The sequence below is a fragment of the Salvelinus namaycush genome, chromosome 36, assembly GCF_016432855.1.
Source record: "Salvelinus namaycush isolate Seneca chromosome 36, SaNama_1.0, whole genome shotgun sequence".
NCBI lineage: Eukaryota > Metazoa > Chordata > Actinopteri > Salmoniformes > Salmonidae > Salvelinus > Salvelinus namaycush.
In genome coordinates this window covers 12,959,174-12,978,968 of record NC_052342.1, presented here as the reverse complement: position 1 = coordinate 12,978,968, position 19,795 = coordinate 12,959,174, and the positions used below count along the sequence as shown (strand labels likewise).

The window sequence follows — 19,795 nt, the reverse complement described above, 5'->3', positions numbered from 1 at the left end:
GGCCATTTAAAGAGAAGGCGTTTGACCTTAGTTTGAAGCAAAGGGGATGTTATCACAGTAATTGGACAACCACGGTGTAAAGCCACTAAACCAGAGAGTATTTAATACACCAAAGAGGATAGAAAGCTGGGAGCCATTTTGATTATGTTTGTTTGACATAAAAGAGCAGAAGCCTTTTATGTATCTGATAGGGACATCATCCTTTAGGGTGAAAACAGAGGCTGGGGGGGGGGGGGGGGGTTCACTGAATGATTGTAGTAAATCAAGTTAACAAATCATTGTAAAAAGTGACCAAAGAGGACTACTGACAATACCCATGATGCTCTACACTATATTGATGTAGTCTGCAAAGGCAATTGTTCACAAACTACTGACGAGAGAGTAAATTATATTAAGCTTTCAAAGATACGTTTTGCTTAAATTGGGACCAATATTCCCAACCCTTTCCAGTAAGACGTCTCCACAATGTGACATGTTGAATTACGGTATCTATAAATATTGGCCTACTACAGACAACCTTGAATCTCTTTCTAAGGTGTTATTCCGTAATGGTCCCGCATAGACCCGGCGGCATGCGAATGGTGCAGTCATCCGCTCCACATAAAACAAGATGGACTCCCTAAATCAAGATGGTGAACCGGGCTCGTCTCATCTCCATTAGAGAGCAAACACCAGCTCCGTTCTCCCAATCGCCCATTAGTGTGGGGGCTAACGAGCAGTTGGGGTGCATACCTGATCACCAATCTCAATAACATCCGCGCCCTCCGACGTGCACTGGCAGTCAATTCACCCAAGCCCATCCTCGCACTGCTATAATCTGTTTGTTTGATTTTTTTAAAATTTATTCTCACCATGAGAAGTCTGGCTGAGCGTTTAACATAATGTCTTTACCTTATTGAAAACGATCATTGCGCATGGTGTGCTCAGCCTGGGTCCAAAACAGAGGTGGTCTGTGTGTGTGTGTGTGTGTGTGTGTGTGTCTGTATCTGTATCTGTGTGTGTGTCTGTGTGTGTGTCTGTGTCTGTGTGGTGTGTGGTGTGTGTGTGTGTGTGTTGTGTGTGTGTGTGTGTGTGTGTGTGTGTGTTGTACATCTCTGTCTGTGCAGGCAGGTGCTGCAGAGAGAGCATCTACCTTGGGTTCTTTTGTATGCCTTCACTATACCCTTATGATGACTACCAGGGGTTCTGGTTGGAGAAAACACTGCCCAATTTCCTTAATCAATGAACGTCCCTCAAAGCCATAGCGCCGTGCAATCAAAGTCTGTGTATACGGAAGACTGGTAGATGTTGTTCCATTATTCCAGTTCGTCGAGCAAGATTCCTTCCCCTTTCGTTTAACACAGTCAGGTGCACGTCGACGCCATGCACACGGTTCAACAGTGTGCTCACACACACACACAAACATGTAGATACTAGTGTGCACATAAACATGTGTATACACACAGCACACACACACACCGACTGACAGTATCATCGATAAAGAATGTATTTCCTAGTCAGTGCATGTAAAACAATAAGCAAACGTCAACTGGTACAAATGCGTACACACACACTTATACATACGCCATACGCTGTGTCCACACGCACACACACACACACTTCATCCGGTGGAAAACGCACAATAAACCCGCCACTACATATTGAAGTGACTTCAGACACAACTCCGAGGATTTGAAACAACCAATGCACGTCGCCTGACAGATGTGACGCCACCGCAGATACGGAGAACATCTGGAAGCTATAGGAACATCTGTGGGGGGGAAGCGGGCGGGCGTGCCAACTCGTCCGGCAGCTCTTTTCAAGGCAGAAGCCGATTTCATGTCATTTTACTGACAAGCCTGGATATCAACTCCACACTGGAGCTCAAGAAATGGCGGCAGAGTCCCTACAAATTGGGAACACATGCATAATGCATCAGGAAAAGTCATAACCCCCCTATATGAGTCTTGCCTGTCAGGGGAGTTTGGTGGAGGGTGGGTTTTGACTCCAGGTTTATTGAGGTCACTTTCGGCTGTTGACCGTGGAGTCAACTAACTTGATGGTAGCTTTGAGCGACTGCATAGCCAGTGAAGGTTATTGCAATGTACTAATCGTTTCACAGCTGTGAGTATATGTACCGTTACATCATCATGTGATCGTCGGCGCACATCTCTGGTGATGTCAGCAAGTATATTGCCGTAGAGACTACAGATGATTAAAGGCGGTTCATTTTATATCCTCTGAGAGGCTTTTCAAAATAAAGAAAAAACTCAAATGGTTGTGTAGATGGTCGTTGGTATCGCCAGCAGAGAAACCATGCTTGACATTTCCTTCGAGCAAAAACATGATATCTTGTTTAACATGCATATCCAGAGCATAACCTATCCAACCTTGACCAACCAATGTGCATGTGAAATTCATGAGCAACCAATGTTCATGTGAAATCCATGAGCAACCAATGTTCATGTGAAATCCATGAGCAACCAATGTGCATGAAATCCATGCGCAACCAATGTTATGTGAAATCATAGCAAACAATGTCATTCTGTGAAATTATGAGCAACCAATGTTCATGTGAAATCCATGAGCAACCAATGTTCATGTGAAATCCATGAAACCAATGTTCATGTGAAATCCATGAGCAACCAAGTGCATGTGAAATCCATGAGCAACCAATGTTCATGTGAAATCCATGAGCAACCAATGTTATTAGCACATCATATGCATTACATATGTATAGTTTCTTCTTCAAAAGCCATCACAACACCAACACAAGGATATGAAAACAGCATTAAGAGGCCAAGCATGCTGGGAAGGAGTGTTTAATTGGTTGCAGGGCTGGGGGTTGCCGTTAGAATTAGGGCATCAGGATGTGGGTAAGAAAGTGAGGACCCCAAAATTTGACCTGTGGATCAAAAACGTTAACTAGCCATAGTTGCATCCCGACCAAAACATAGCCTAACTAAGTGTTATAAATGGCTCCAATTTTTTTAATACAATTTTAAGGTCAAAGTTTACTTAGCAGACCCAACATTGAGCAACCATGCCTCACAAGGCAGGAATATCACGAGCACAAAGCAGTACGTTAGGGTGCGGCAACAAGTCACAATCATGCTTACACCAAAACAGAAACATTTCAATGGGTGGGTAGGAGGATGCTGGGTGAAAGACAAGAGTCAAAATACCTGCACGTAAATCCTACATGAGCGCTCTCTTTTTGCAGCTGCAAACCACCAAAACATGTTACAGTTAGCAAAAGGTAGACACATACAAGTTCTATTAGCATGGTTTTCAGTGTGGATGGAGAGAAAAGAAATGTATCATTGTATTTGTTTATTGATTTGTTTATATGGATCCCCATTAGCTTTTGCAGAGGCAGCAGCTATTCTTCCTGGGTCCACAAAAAACACAAAACATGACAAGTAAAAAACACTGATGCACGAGGACAGTCACATTAAATGCACAACAATACACAAAACCCACAACAAACAAATATAATAATACAAACAACAAAAACAAATAAGGTAATTTTGCTGTTTGCTTGAGTAATTGAAGACGGGAGTTGCCTTGCCTGGTTAAAGGTTAAATAAAATAAACTTAAATATGCGACCATGTCTCTGTATGATACTCTGCGTTGCCATGAATTTGTTTTGGACTTGGGGACTGTGAAGAGACCCCTGGTGGCTGTCTTGTGGGTTATGTATGGGTGTCTGAGCTGAATGTCATTTGATTACGCAGACAATCTGGCATTTTATTACTGTAATACCCCTCATAACTAGAAGAGAAGCAGTGCATCTCACGTCAGCCCTCAAACAAGAGAGACGGGCATGTATGTTGTTGATGTTAGTTGTGTATGTGCAGTTCAGGCGTGCTGCTTGTTTTGAGCCAGCTACAGCTTTGCTAGGTTTCTTTGTTGCACTTGACCATGTTACCGGACAGTAATCAAGATGGTCCAAGCCCGAACAACTAGTACCAGTTGATTTGTGTAAAAAAAATAAAACGCTGAACAAAATGTCACCTCTCGACTTTGGCTAATTAAGACTTTTCATTTTATATAAACTGTGTGAAAAAACGGCATGACATTAATTATTCCCTCTCATAGAAAACATCACAAAGAATCAGTCTTAATTAGCACTGAAACGAGACACACGGTCCAAGTGGGGATTGGGGCTGAGACGTAGCTCCGCTTTCAAGTTGGAGTTTCAAGGTTACACTCTGTTCCTGCGAGTAAGTGGAGAGAAAGGAATCAAAGAGGAACTATTTAACTGGAGACCTCGTCACTGCAGGAGTAGGGCTAAACCTGAAATGTGGCATAACTGGGACTGATGTTAGCGGGTCAATCCAGTAGGTTGAGATTTCAAAGTAGCACTGGAGAACTAACAGCTGGCTAGGCTACATAACCACTCACGTGTCCCCAATAGGAATTATACAATCTGAAATAAAGTTAGTACTTGCCTGGAGTAGGAGAACACTAGATATATATAGTGCACTACTTTTGACCAGGGCTCAAAGGGCTGTGGTTAAAAGTAGTGCACTATTAAAGGAATAGGGTGCCATTTGGGACGCAAACCCCCCAAAATATGCATGCAGCGCGATGAGGCCTTCGTCCCGGCGACCTCCAACGCATTGTAAATAGACGCATTAGGGGGAGACTACGGTGTCCGCGGCGCAGGGCCTCACACGACTTACTTGGCCATCGCTTGCAATCGCTGCCCCTGTGTTTATTAGCAGAACCAATTACACCGGCTTAATTGGCCTTTCTTCGAGAACCCTGTTCCTGTGTGGACAGTGTGTGGAGAGTAGAGAAGCCCTCTCGCTTAGCCTCTTTCTCTTAATGAAAAGAGTTACGGCCACAGTAAGAACGAGTTAAGTCTGTCAATGTCTCTCTCGCTCTCAATCCTGGTCTCTCTCTCCCTCGCTTTCTCCACCTCTCTTCCAGCCTCTCCCTATTTCACTCATAGTCCCGCTTTCGCTTGTCTCCCTCTCTGCGTCTTCCTGTTAATGAGAAGAACCAGGGACAGTGGAGCGGCAGACTGAATTCTGGGATGCCTGATAGGTTGATCTTCATTTAAATTCCCCGGTGACAACGAGGGATGACAGGCACATCGCTCATGCCTAATTTGCGTAATAAAGATGAATAACACTTTTGTAAAAAAAATGCACCCATTTTCCAATAGTCACTCCCACAAGGGGCAAGACTGTGTCAAGTTTTGTGCTGCTTTGCTTGGGAGAAAGTTAGGATGTATACTATAACGGACTATGAGTTTGAGTCAGGAAATAGTGACACTATGGTAAAGGATAAGATAGAGTGGACTCGTCTCCATATCGATTTAAACAGAACGGCACTGAGCTGTAGATATCAACCAAAACATCAGCCCACGGTCGACATTTATTGCACTCGAAAAAGGTCAACGTTTCAACAACAAAAAATACACCTGATCTCTCTACCTCTACCCCACACTTGTCTTTTCCCAACCACCCGTTCTCCATCCAGAACCACAAAGTGCCGTTTGGTTAACGGGCTTTTGCCAGTCTGGAGTGGATCATAAGTGTTATTGCTGGCATGCCTCGTGCTCCTGCGAGTTTCAGCGAGTACATTTTGACATCTGATGCAATTCACAAACAGGGAGAGAGCTGCTACTAGTACTAGTACCGCTACAGTCCCAATAACCATCTCTTCTGTCTGGGAGATTCCATTAGAGATTTAAACACAGAAGGGGAATGAGACAGACCTCCTCTGGGGCTAAAGAAAATGGAAGAATGAGAGGGCCATAATTGTGTAGTGGGTGTATTGGCCACCATTGTGAACTCGACGCAGTAGGTAGGACAGTACTCTAAGACCTCTGGTTTCAACTGTGGTTTTTATGTCTGAAGTGGCGACTGCTATTCCTCTTTACCTGGAGCGAGTGGAAGACTTGACATTAATTGACCAATTACGTTCTTCTGAGCAGAGACAAAGGAAACCCGTGGAGCACAATGATCCTAGAGGATGGGAGGATGGGCATAGTCTTCCCTTAGTCTAAGGGGTTTCCATTGTTGCAAAGTGAACAAGTGTGAATTGCCAAGCGTGAAGTGTGTGTGTGTGTGCGTCTATGAGTTGGTCCCCTTTGGGGGCCCCCTTACCTTCTGGGTGATTACATTGACCCACGGGGACGTACAGTTGCTAAGGTTGGGCCCTTGAGGGTCCCAGTATCCTTCGGGCCCCATACATAGATACATGGCCACGCCTGTGGAAGAAAACAAGACTCAGAGTTAGAGGCAATAGAGCAAAAATACAGGGATTGATATCTAAAAAGCTTCCGCTGCCAACGGTGACACGTGTGCTTCCAAACAACTTCATTCAACAGCCTTGTTATAAATAACTTCTTTCATCCTCATACAATCTGTTGGTGTTTGTCTGTGTGAACATATACAGTGTGTCACTATAATTCATATCCGAATTAAACTACCATGTACCTTAAAACCAATTCCCCTTCGAGTGGAACTGACAGCGTTTTAAACTACTTTGCAGATATGAAACAGACCAGCATAACATCAGTAAAAGAATATTGACTTCCCAGTTTGTGCTACAAAAGCAACTTTATAAAACGTTTTGAAGAGGTTCTATTTGAAAATAATGATTATGACGTAGAGTAAGGCATTGTTCAACGCATGACTAATATAATTGACCAATAAAATAACATAGCATCCCGGAGTCGCTTCTTGACTGCTGACGTTGAGACTGGTGTTTTGCGGGAACTATGTAACGAAGCTGCCAGCTGAGGACTTGTGAGGCGTCTGTTTCTCAAACTAGACACTCTAATGTACTTGTTCTCTTGCTCTGTTGTGCACCGGGGCCTCCCACTCTTTCTATTCTGGTTAGTTTGCGCTGTTCTGTGAAGAGAGAAGAACAGCGTTGTACCAGATCTTCAGTTGTACCAGATCTTCAAATTTCAAAGATCTTCAAATTTCTTCAGCCTTCTGAGGTTGAAGAGGCGCTGTTGCACCTTCTTCAGCACACTGTCTGTGTGGGTGGACCTTTTCAGAACGTTAGCGATCTGTATGCCGAGGAACTAGCTTTCCACCTTCTCCACTGCGGTCTCGTCGATGTGGACAGGGGCGTGCTCCCTCCACGATCATCCCCTTTGTTTTGTTGACATTGAGTGAGAGGTTATTTTCCTGGAACCACTCTCCCAGAGCCCTCACCTCCTCCCTGTAGGGTGTCTCGTCATTGTTGGTAGTCCAAAAAAATATTGGTATCAGGTTGTAAATCCCAGCTGGCCTGGTACATTGTTTGCTGCCTCCATTCGGGATGCACTGTTTCAGTTTCAATGACTCAATATTCTGGACAAAAACGAACAAATGTAACTAAGGCTGGGAATGTCAATACAATCAAACTAGCAAGGGTAATGATCAAAAGTTAGTCATAACATGGCTAATAGGCTAGCATATCTATTTATGTAGCTATTTATTTAGCAAGATAAACACAGAGCCTAATGTACTGGGAGGATGTTGTCATTGTACGATGGGTGAGTGGCCGACTTTCCCCCCCCCCATATCGTTTTTCTGTGGCTACAGCTAGAGATGCAGGTGTCATCTGGTTAGCATGCATTGGTAGGCAAGCTGCAGAAGGGCGAGCAGGCTACTATTCCCTATCATTTTAGCAGTGAAATGTTGATGGCCAACTATAAGCTGAGAAGGTTTATCTACTGTTCCCTGGTCAGATTTGAGCTCATCTGGCTCTGGCTAACAGACGTTCATCTTGTTGTTGATGATGTGCATAGGCAACAGAGAGAGAGATGCTTTCATGATCAATAGAACTGTTAAGTTGACAATAAGAGGACTCCCATGGTATTTACATATTTGCAGAAATCCATTCAGGTGCATTTTGTGGCTTTTGGGGAAGGCATTCTAATAATCTAAAGTCACGCTACTGCCTGTAAACACACAGTCCAGTTCAAAGTTCAGTCTGCGTAGACTCCGGTCCTGGACAAGACAGATGTTTTTATGAGGTTTTATTTACTGCAGTGTCTATTAATTGTCCAAAAGCACAGCTGCTTTCCCTCTCGGTATTGCTATAGAATGTTCACCAATGCCTTCCTCTGTCATTCCCAAACATTCTATGAATACCTGACCATATGTACACGCTCACTTGTCAGATTTTTGTTTTTTTTACACGTAAACGGTCACATTCTTCCTGGGTATGTATATGAAGAGATTTGAATAAGATTTCATGTTTCTAAAATGCTGTCAGTTCCACTTCAATAATAACACACTACAAATAAATATAACTGGGATATGACAAAGGAATAGAATCTACTGGTTTCATCTCCACATTAAATGAAGTCCTAATTGTTTTGTGGTAGCACTTCAGGGCCTACAGAGTTATCCTGGATAGTGTGTGTTTCTAGTAATTAAGAGTTGAAGCACCTCTTCATGTGTTAAACGGGTGAGACAGTTGAACTCCGTGCAAAAATACACCAAACTGTGTTCCAATTAAGTCAGATATCCTGGAGTTCGTTACGAAAGGTCAATTAAGGGTGCCTGAGGGGGAGGACTGCTACTGACGGGGATGTGGAGTGACGTGTGTGTGTGTGTGTGTGTGTGTATGTCTTTTGGCCTCTGAAACCAGGCCAAAAATGGGACTGTGCCCCCATCAGAGCTTCTACTTACTCTGTGTATAAACTGGGATTGTGTCTTTATCATCTAATCAACGACACTATCGGCCGGCCTAAAACAGTACACAGCAGTGTTCCAAATGGCACCCTATTCCTTACATAGTACACTACTTTTAACAAGAAACCTATGGGCCGGGATTAGGGTGCCATTCCCTTAGGGTGCTATTCCCTCTATAGTAGTGCACTATAAAGGGAATAGGGTGCCATTTGGGAGGCATGTTATGGTAAAGGGATACAGAGAGAGAGGAAATTGGGTTCCAAATGTGGGCTATGGCATTGATAGTGTTTATATTCAATCTGTGTATTTTTAACTTCATGACTCTGTCAAGGAAAAACGCTGGCCTTCGATTTGTACACGTCTATGGGCTAGAGGAGGAGGAGACAGACTGATAACATTAACTGATATAAACTTTGACTGACACATCGTTTCCTTCTTGGACGGCATTACGTTTGATGGGTTTATCAGATAGACCTCCACCTGAGGGGGGGAGAGAGTATGGGAGAAAGGTGGAGTGAGGATGATTGATAGAGTGACTGAGAAAGAGAGAGACCGAGAGAGACCGAGAAAAAAAAGATGGAGAGAGGGGAGAGAGAAAATAATGGAGAGAGAGATGGTAGGGATTTGAGGAAACTCAAAGCCGTCCATGCGTCGGCAAAGTCGTCTGAAGTGTGGTGGGCTTTAAAGAGAGACGCGCAGAGCGGTGGGGGTTGTGTGTCCCACATCTTGCTGTACGCCGGCCATCGTCTGGATAGTGTCGCCAGTTAAACGAGGAGAAGGCGGCGAGAGACAAAACGTTCCCCACCCCTGGTTGTAACATTTCTGTGCTCGTATTCAAAAAATGTCTTATGTGCTGATCTAGGATCAGGTACCCCCTGACCATACAATCTTATTCATTATGATCTAAACAGCAAAAATGACCCTATTTCAGCACTTTGACTTTATGAGTATGGGCCAAGTCACAACGCAAAACTTAAACTATATTGATACTGTTTCTAATGGCAACATGTACAATAATTTCTTCCATCTGTCCTTGGTATCACGCTCTACTTTTGGTTTCACTACATGACCAGAAGTATGTGGACACCTGCTCGTCAAACATCTCATTCCAAAATCATGGGCATTAATATGGAGTTGGTCCCCCCTTTGCTGCTATAACAGCCTCCAATCTTCTGGGAAGGCTTTCCACTAGATGTTGGAACATTGCTGTAGGGACTTTCTTCCATTCAGCCACAAGAGCATTAGTGAGGCCGGGCACTTATGTTGGGCAATTAGACCTGGCTCGCAGTCCGCGTTTCAATTCATCCCAAAGGTGTTCGATGGGGTTGAGGTCAGGGCTTTGTGGAGGCCAACCCGATCTCGACAAAGCATTTCTGTGTGGACCTCGCTTTGTACACGGGGGCATCGTCATGCTAAAACAGGAAAGGGCTTTCCCCAAACTGTTACCTTAAAGTTGGAAGCACAGAACCGTCTAGAATGTCATAGTATGCTGTAGTGTTAAGATTTCCCTTCACTGGAACTAAGGAGCCTAGCCCGGACCATGAAAAACATTCCTCCTCCACCAAACTTTTCAGTTGGCACTATGCATTGGGCAGGTAGCGTTCTTTTGGCATTTGCCAAACCCAGATTTGTCCGTCGGACTGGCAGATGGTGAAGCGTGAATCATCACTCCAGAGAACGCGTTTCTACAGCTCCACAGAACCAATGGCGGTGAGCTTTACACCACTCCAGCTGACACTTGGCATTGCACATGGTGATCTTAGGGCTTGTGTGCGGCTGCTCGGCCATGGAAACCCATTTCATGAAGCTCCCGACGAACAGTTCTTGTGCTGACGTTACTTCCAGGTGCAGTTTGGAACTCGGTAGTGATTGTTGCAACCGAGAGCAGACAATTTATACGTGCTACGCGCCTCAGCACTCGGCGGTCCCTTTCTGTGAGCTTGTGTGGCCTACCACTTCGCGGCTGAGCCATTGTTGTTCCTAGACGGTTCCACTTCACAATAACAGCACTTAAAGTTGACGAGGTCAGCTCTAGCAGGGCATACATTTCACAAACTGAGTTGTTGTAAAGGTGGCATCCTTTGACAGTGCCACATTGAAATTCACTGAGCTCTTCAGTGAGGACATTCTACTGCCAATGTTTGTCTATGGAGATTACATGGCTGTGTGTTCGATTTAATACACCTATCAGAAATGGGTGTGGCTGAAATAGCCGAATCCACTAATTTGAAGGGGTGTCCACATACTTTTGTTTATATAGCGCATGCAGTCTTTACTATTGACTTCGAGAAACCATTTCCCTCAAAAGAGGCCCTTGATCTCCTATGGATCTTAATAGGTTGGTATCCATTCCTTTTGGTCTGTGACAAAGGAGTAGAGAAAGAAACGAGTGAAGTGGCGCCTTATGAACACAAAGTGCCTGGCCCTCGTTAAAGAGCACGCACACACAACTGTGTTTAGTGTTAATTAATTAGGCTAATTGTTTCCTGGGAGTGAAGAAGCAGAGGGGAGGATTCCGCCTCGTGGTTCCATATGTGTGGCTATCTTTAGCTCTCCTCTCTCAGAGAGTCGGGGGGGGGGGGGATGCATACAAACAAAACAACAAACCTGGAAATAACATTCGACCGTGCCAAACATCACACTTCAATATGCCGAACAGAGTTGAGAAAAGCAACGCCAGAATGTGTTTGATGACAGATTTCGGTTGGAAAACTGAAGGGATTAGTTGAGTTAATTGTAAGACTTAAATTCAGAAATTCAGCTCGTGAGAAAGATTTGATTTAATGGCTAAGCTCATCCTTTTCCGATCATGATCCATTCCAGAGGGAGGCTAATTCAGGAGCCTGCGGAGGATTCTGGTTTGTCTGAGGGCCATGGCTGTCAATGGTCATCATTATGTACAATTTCAATATTTTCTCGTGTTCTTCTTCTGTCTTGTTTTTATTTCTCCTGTTTTTTTGGTCTACCTTATGTCATGTTTAGCATTACATTGCTATTGATTACTGCATTGTTGGGTTTGGAGCTTGCGAGAACGGCATTTTGCTACACGCAACATTGAAACTTGAAACTTGCTGGTTCGATTCCTGCAGTGATCACTAATCTATTTTTGTGATACTTCAGACATTCCGTACATTGCATGTACTACGTAGTGCTTTAAAACATCGCTTGAACTCACAACAACATATGTTACACATCCATACATTTAAACCAACATATTTGTTGCACTGGTAAGGAAATGTATCATGATTAGCTATATTTGGCTATTACCACAGTGTAGGCCTTTGGTTGACATACTTTTACCAGGGCCCAGTGAATGGGCACGGGAGCCACAGACTTATGTAGAACAAGCCCATTACCTATTGTTCCAGTCGGGCATGGTTGCCTCGCCACCAGTCCCTGTCTCATCTTGGGCCAGGACACGTCCGACATGACCATGGGATTACAGTAGTCAACGCTGACGTTGGGGAGCTTGGAGGACGGGGACGTCCTTGTATTGCCCTCTGGGATATTGCCGTCCGCTGGCGGAAATAGCGGCGGCAGGGTAGTCGAGGTGGGTCGCGGTCGCTGGGCAACAGGAGTCATCGCCGAAACCCTGGTGGTCGTAGTGGTGCTGGTTGTTGATGTGGTCGTCGTGGAAACCGTCGTCGGTCGAGTTGTAGTCCGTGTTGTTGTGGTATCCATAAATACAATCACAGATGAAGACGATTCTGTATTAGGAGGGAAGAAAGAGTCAAATAAAAAGCCCTGTCTTTCCCCTAGAATTAAGTGAGAAATAACATAGCATTGTAAATGGAATAAGGATAGAGGGATAGCGAAAGAGAGAGAAAAAATAGATTTCTTTAGTTCTTCAGTCACAGTTAATTTATCTCAAGAGGCAAATTTATTTCAGGCCTGGTTGCAAAAATAGGTGTTCCATTTTTCCACCACCCCCCGTCCCGTCAGTTTAAGAGGCGGTAGTTCAAACTGGATCAATTGGATCTGGCAGGTGTGGCTTGGATGTGCAGGCTCGGTTTCTGCCGAGGAGCTGGCAGACTCCTGCAGCTAGCAAAGACACACAGGCATCCATTTCCAGCTATGGTTTGTTTGTGTGTGTGTGTGTGTGTGTACCAAGTCAATAACAGTATGTGTGTATGAAATTCTGGGTGTGGAGGAAGACAATGGTGACGTATAGGACATTTTTTTTCTTTGTCTCCCCACGGATACACATTATTTATTTATTTTATTTATTTAACTAGGCAAGTCCTTTAAGAGCAAATTCTTATTTACAATGACGGCCTATCCCGGCCAAACCCTAACACGGACGACGCTGGGCCAATTGTGCACTGCCCTATGGGACTCCCAATCACATCCAGTTGTGATAAAGCCTGGAATTGAACCAGGGTCTGTAGTGACCCCTCTAGCACTGAGATGCAGTGCCTTAGACCGCTGCGCCACTCGGGGGCCTCCTGATTCTCTCCTATGATCTTGTTTCCCTGAGGACTTGAGGAAAGGGCTTACACACACACACACACCCCATCGCCCCTAACTATCACAAACACACACACATAATAAGGGCCCAAAATGTATTTAGCAATGAGCATCTTATGAATGTGTGGTCTAGGCTCAGACGCAAAGAAGCCGGGGCCAGGAGAGATAGGTCAGGGCTCATAACACTCCAGCAAACAGTGGGAGAGTGAGTGGGCAGGCAAATCAATGAGACAACACACGCACACAAAGTGGAAGGGAGGGGGGGGATTCTATAATGGAAAAACAGTCCACCCTCTAACGCCGCAGTGGCCATTATCTTTTGTCTTAGTGGAAGCCAGGATAATTGGAGGTGGGACCATAGTGGAACCTAGCTCTCTGGAGAATGGAGGTTAGTTCCCTTAGCCACTGTGACGCAGCAATCCATTCCAAATGCAATCATGAAGCAGACGTTTGGTTTTCCAATAGTTACCTGCAGCATAAGTGACAAGTGTGGTGGATGATAATTCCATTTTTAACGTAAATGTGGATAATGCAGGATTCAAGTAATTGGTCTTCGTTAGAGTGCTACAAAAACACCAGACCATGTGTCGGCCTGTAGATTTGATCCGTTTTTTTTTTTTAAAGTGAGGCAGTCAGTGGAGGTTGGTGTATTGAGGAAGAGGAGGATGGTTCGCTGTAAAATTTAGAAAAAAAGTCACAAAAAAAATGATCCTTGGTACAGTTTAACACTATGCCCCTGTCTGTTATGGGCTAGTACTATAGCAAAACACATGAGTGCAGCACACAAACAACATTTGTTGAGCTGGGGCTATTAGCTTACCGAGACCCCCGTTGGTACACCCAGCTGTGGTAAAACACATTCAAGGACATTCAGTAGTAAACAAACATGTCCCACTATTTGATTAAATACATTCTCTTTTTTTTCTTTTTGTTTTGTGTGAATACTTTAGACGGATCAAGACTTTATTCTCTCCAACAAAAAGAGTGTGTTTTTAAGATCTCTAGGTATCTGTGGACTGCGATGGAGCCTCCATTGCCTTAACAAGCCTCCTTTTTAATCAAAAGGTAAATAACACATAATCAGAGGTAAATAACACCGTTTTACCTCGTTCGCAATGCACATTTCATGACTTGCTTTCGCCTGCTCACAAAGCATTCGCGCACATCAAAGTTAACTATGGTATATACAGCCATTGTTGACAAAACACAATGTGTACACATTTACACACACAAAATATGCACACAAGCGTGTAATTCATACACACTTTACATACACACACACGCACCCTCACGCACGCACTTACACACAAACACATCAGCCCTAGTGTGCCAAACAACTCTCCTGATACAGGCCAGTCAAAAGTGAATGAACCCAGAAATAGGTGTTTAACATTTCCCCCTGCGTGAAAGACGTCGCCATCTGCAATGACAGTAACACGCAAACATTCATCTGTGCTACAATGCACAACGGCGACTCCTGCAGAAATGATCATATGGACATTGAGGTGAAAGAAAAATGATGTAATCACATAGCAGATCTTTCCATTAACTTATTCATGGTACTTTTTATCTATTCATCCATTTTGGGGCGAGTCTCTCTCCTATCACATACTAACACTTGTGTGGCGAGGCCGGTTTTAATTTCCCTTGAAACGCATTGTGATGGACCTCTCTTGGGCTGAGGGTTCTGTTCCAAATGGCACCCTATTCCCTACGTAGTGCACTACTTTTGACTAGAGCAAGGTGCGCAGAGTGGCCAATTGGGATAATGATAAAAGTTCGGCCCATGATTGGTATCATGCAGGGTGGCTATTTTGAATTCCCTGGGACCTTGTTAAGTCAGTATTTGTGATACAGTACTGTTCCCATTTCTTATGTTACTGGCCAATTATTTCCTATTTCAGAGATGTATTTTCAAAGAGGTAGCAGGCAACCGTGACCTTAAACCATGACCCCAAACCTGGAACAATGTTCACACCCTCAAAAAATAGCCTTTTCAAGTTGCGCAATACCACAATGAGAATATTGCTACAATGACCATATACATTTGACTTCGCCACATATCATACTAACAATGCTCCAATAGCGGATATTCAATCTACATCTACTGTATAGTACTGGCCTTGAGTTTCTATCGAACAGCAAGTAGACCTAACGCTCTTGCTATGTCAAAGAAATGCTCCAAGTTTCCGATTCTACAATCTCAGTGATTGGGTCTTTTTCTTGTAGAAGAGAATTCGAAAACCCTTCACGAGGATAGAATGAACCTGAAAATCTATCAACCATTCCGTAAATGATAAAAAGTAAAGAGTATACCTCCATGTTTAGAGGGTTTAGAGTATACCTCCATGTTAGAGGGTTTAGAGTATACCTCCATGTTTAGAGTATACCTCCATGTTAGAGGGTTTAGAGTATACCTCCATGTTTAGAGTATACCTCCACCTCCACGTTTAGAGTATACCTCCACGTTTAGAGTATACCTCCACGTTTAGAGTATACCTCCACGTTTAGAGTATACCTCCACGTTTAGAGTACACCTCCACGTTTAGAGTACACCTCCACGTTTAGAGTACACCTCCACGTTTAGAGTACACCTCCACGTTTAGAGTACACCTCCACGTTTAGAATACACCTCCACGTTTAGAGTACACCTCCACGTTTAGAGTACACCTCCACCTCCACATTTAGAGTATACCTCCACCTCCACATTTAGAGTATACCTCCACGTTTAGAGTATACCTCCACGTTTAGAGTATACCTCCACGTTTAGAGTATACCTCCACGTTTAGAGTATACCTCCACGTTTAGAGTATACCTCCACCTCCACGTTTAGAGTATACCTCCACGTTTAGAGTATACCTCCACGTTTAGAGTATACCTCCATGTTTAGAGTATACTTCCACGTTTAGAGTATACCTCCATGTTTAGAGTATACCTCCACGTTTAGAGTATACCTCCATGTTTAGAGTATACCTCCACGTTTAGAGTATACCTCCACGTTTAGAGTATACCTCCACGTTTAGAGTATACCTCCACGTTTAGAGTATACCTCCATAGGTTGTGTCCTTTCCCCTTGTTATAGGGAAATACTGACAACAAAGTCACTACAGTAGATTGTGTGAGAGTCAGCAATGATGGTTAGAATTAAAAACCAGCACAGCACCAGGTGAGTGATACAAATAAAATAAGGGCTACATGATAGCCAGTACGCTTTTGAAAAAATTAACTGTTTGGCTATTCTAAATAACAACGTTGCTAGAGATATGTTTTGTTCTAAAAACCTGTTCCCAGAGAGTTCTGAAAAATAAAGAAACCTTGACTATGTCCTTGAGCAAAGGTGTGTATTTTGCATGAAGCGATTACAAAAGGACAAACGGGCCAGTAGACACTCATGTTTTGGGAAAGTCTTGTCTCACAACCACTACAAGGACATTTTGTTGTGCTCTGTTGGTTCCCTAATTTTATCTGGAAGCAACAAACATGGTTCAGGGTTCAAGTTCAGCGGCTATGTGAGTAGAAACTTTGTATTCTCAGAGAAAGTCATCCTTAACCGTACACGGTAGTTTTAATGCCTAAAACATTCTGCTTGGTATCTAATTGTTGTGGATCATGTAGAGGGAAGAAAGAAACCAAAAATGGCCTTGGAGATATGATTGTTGTGCAGGGCTCGAGCGACCTATTTATTTTTGCTTTGTCAGTTTAGTGTTCCTATTTCAAGCTTCACTGGGTTTGTAAAACCTTGGAATTGTGGGATTCCATCACATGGAGGAGACATTGTTTTTAAATGATTCCTAAAGAGGTTTGTTTAAAAAGGAATGTACACAGAGTACTAAGCACATCCAGCAAACTTCCACAGGTGCAGAGTACACATTATGTCAGAGGAAGGAGAGAAAGGGGAAATAAGCACAATACTAAATGCTTTTGGACTTCTCTCAAAGTTTAGTGGCAAAATTGCAGCCACATGAGACGAAAGAAAAATGGAAACCCCTCCATCAAGACCACAATATTGTGATCACTTCTAACGTTAGAGGTCAATTGTTAAATTCAGCCATACATGCTCGGAAATCCAGAACTTCAAAACCCCAAAATGACAAAAAGTCAATACATAAAAAAACAAAAAAAAACACACAACCCTGCAGACTTCATATCTTAATCTTTAACTCTGCACTGTTGGAAAAGGACCCCTAAGTCAGCATTTCACTGTCAGTCTACACCGGTTGTTTACGAAGCATGTGACGCATAAAATTTGATTTATTTACATAACATCGCTTCCTTGCAACACGCCACGACACCTGCTAATGTTTCGACCTCCGACAGAGCTGTGTGCTTCATTTCAAAGCGGTCCTTCCTGCATAATTAGTCGTCCTCCTTTTTCTCCCCAGGCTTTACGGTAGTTACAATTAGATGAACCTTCCACTCGGTTTCAGGAATGGGCCCGTTATTTTGAAATGAATTTGCTTTTAATGACATCATTTTCTATTGGTGGGATCTAAAGAAGAGAAGTAGGCTTGGGGGGGGGGGGGTGGGAGCGTCACACAGGATAGGGACTGTCAGTGTAAGGTTAAACTCAATTATACATTGTTAATATTTGAACTCTGTTCACAGCTTTCTGCTTGGCCACGTCTGTTGGGGGTACATCTTGAAACTGAAACTTCCACTGGGATTTATGACAGTGTGAATTGTGTCATAATATCACTTGCATAATAGGTGCTTTGAGTAAGCAAGACAGTGGTGAATAATTGATTGAATTGTTGATGCTTTTATCATTGCATCGTTGGTTGAATTTGGTTTTCATGAACTACATATTACCTATTGTTATACAGGTTCAACATACTAAGGAAGCGAATGTTCGCTCGTCAAAACATTGCCCACAGCTCTGTCGGAGGTCGAAACATTAGCAGGTGTCATGGCGTGTTGGAAGGGAGCGATGTTACGTAAATAAAATCGAATTTCATGCTTCGTAAACAACAGGTGTAGACTGACAGTGAAATGTTTTATTTGATTTATTTCACCTTTATTTAACCAGGTAGGCCAGTTGAGAACAAGTTCTCATTTACAACTGCGACCTGGCCAAGATAAAGCAAAGCAGTGCGACAAAAACAACAACACAGAGTTACACGTAAACAAACGTACAGTCAATTACACAAAAGAAAAGAAATTGAAAAATCTATGTACAGTGTGTGCAAATGTAGAAGAGTAGGGAGGTAGGCAATAAATAGGCCCTAGAGGTAAAAAATATTTATAATTTAGCATTAATACTGGAGTGATAGATGTGAGTGATGATGTGCAAGTAGAGATACTGGGGTGCAAAATAGCAAGAGGGTAAGTAATAATATGGGGATGAGGTAGTCGGGTGGGCTATTTACAGGTACAGTGATCGGTAAGCTGCTCTGACAGCTGACGCTTAAAGTTAGAGGGAGATATACGTCTCCAGCTTCAGAGATTTTTGCAATTCGTCCCAGTCATTGGCAGCAGAGAACTGGAAGGAAAGGCGGCCAAAGGAAGTGTTGGCTTTGGGGATGACCAGTGCAATATACCTGCTGGAGCGCGTGCTACGGGTGGGTGTTGCTATGGTGACCAGTGAGCTGAGATAAGGCGGAGTTTTACCTAGCAGAGTCTTATAGATGACCTGGAGCCAGTGGGTTTGGTGACGGATATGTAGTTGGGGCCAGCCAACGAGAGCATACAGGTCGCAGTGGTGGGTAGTATATGGGGCTTTGGTGAAATGTTTACAATTTAGCATTAATACTGGAGTGATAGATGTGAGTGATGATGTGCAAGTAGAGATACTGGGGTGCAAAATAGCAAGAGGGTAAGTAATAATATGGGGATGAGGTAGTCGGGTGGGACCCCTGACTTAGGGGCCCTTTTCCAACAGTGCAGAGGTTAAAGATTAAGATAAGAAGTCTGCAGGGTTGTGTTTTTTATTTTTAATCATTTTGGGGTTTTGAAGTTCTGGATTTCAGAGCATATATGGCTGAATTTAACAAATGACCACTAACATTAGAAGTGATCACTTTATTGTGGTCTTGATGGAGGGGGGTTTCCATTTATTTTTTTTAGTCTCACGTGGCTGCAATATAGCCACTAAACCCTGAGAGAAGCATTTAGTATTGTGCTTATTTCCCCTTTCTCTCCTTCCTCTGACATACTCTTATAAACCAACTAACCCAATTATACTGTAGCCATGACAACAACCGTTCATACCAATCGAACAGCAGTCAATGACACACAACTCAAAACTATTTTCGCTGTCTCAATCCATCCTTTCTCTATAATGATAATGCATTCAGTGGTAAGCCACACATATCCCCCTATATGTTCTGGTCACACCCCCCCACATGCTGTGCATGTACTGGAGCGGGTAGGTAAATGATGATGAAACTCCTGTCGTTTAATGGGCCTTTTGTGGCAGGCCCACAAATCTGTCAGTGGGGTCCGGTGGTAAATGATGCATGGAAACATCCGGTAATACCCTGATATCATCTGACATCAGGAAGCCATAATGGATGGATGGTGGCCATTGTTTGGAAACTAATTCCTCATCCCGGCTCCCAGAGACTACAGAGGGCAGCTGTGGCGGTTACTGCGACAGGGCCGTATGCACCGGTATGGGGGAGCATCCTGCCGCTCACTCAGCTTCTTCAATGCGCATACACAAATGGACTTGATAGCGTACACACACACACACACA

General features: G+C 43.6%; 1 pseudogene; it reads right to left on the bottom strand.

Annotated features, from left to right (window-relative positions):
- LOC120030236 overlaps window positions 1-19,795 on the bottom strand; it is a 175,426-nt pseudogene that overhangs the window by 89,664 nt on the left and 65,967 nt on the right.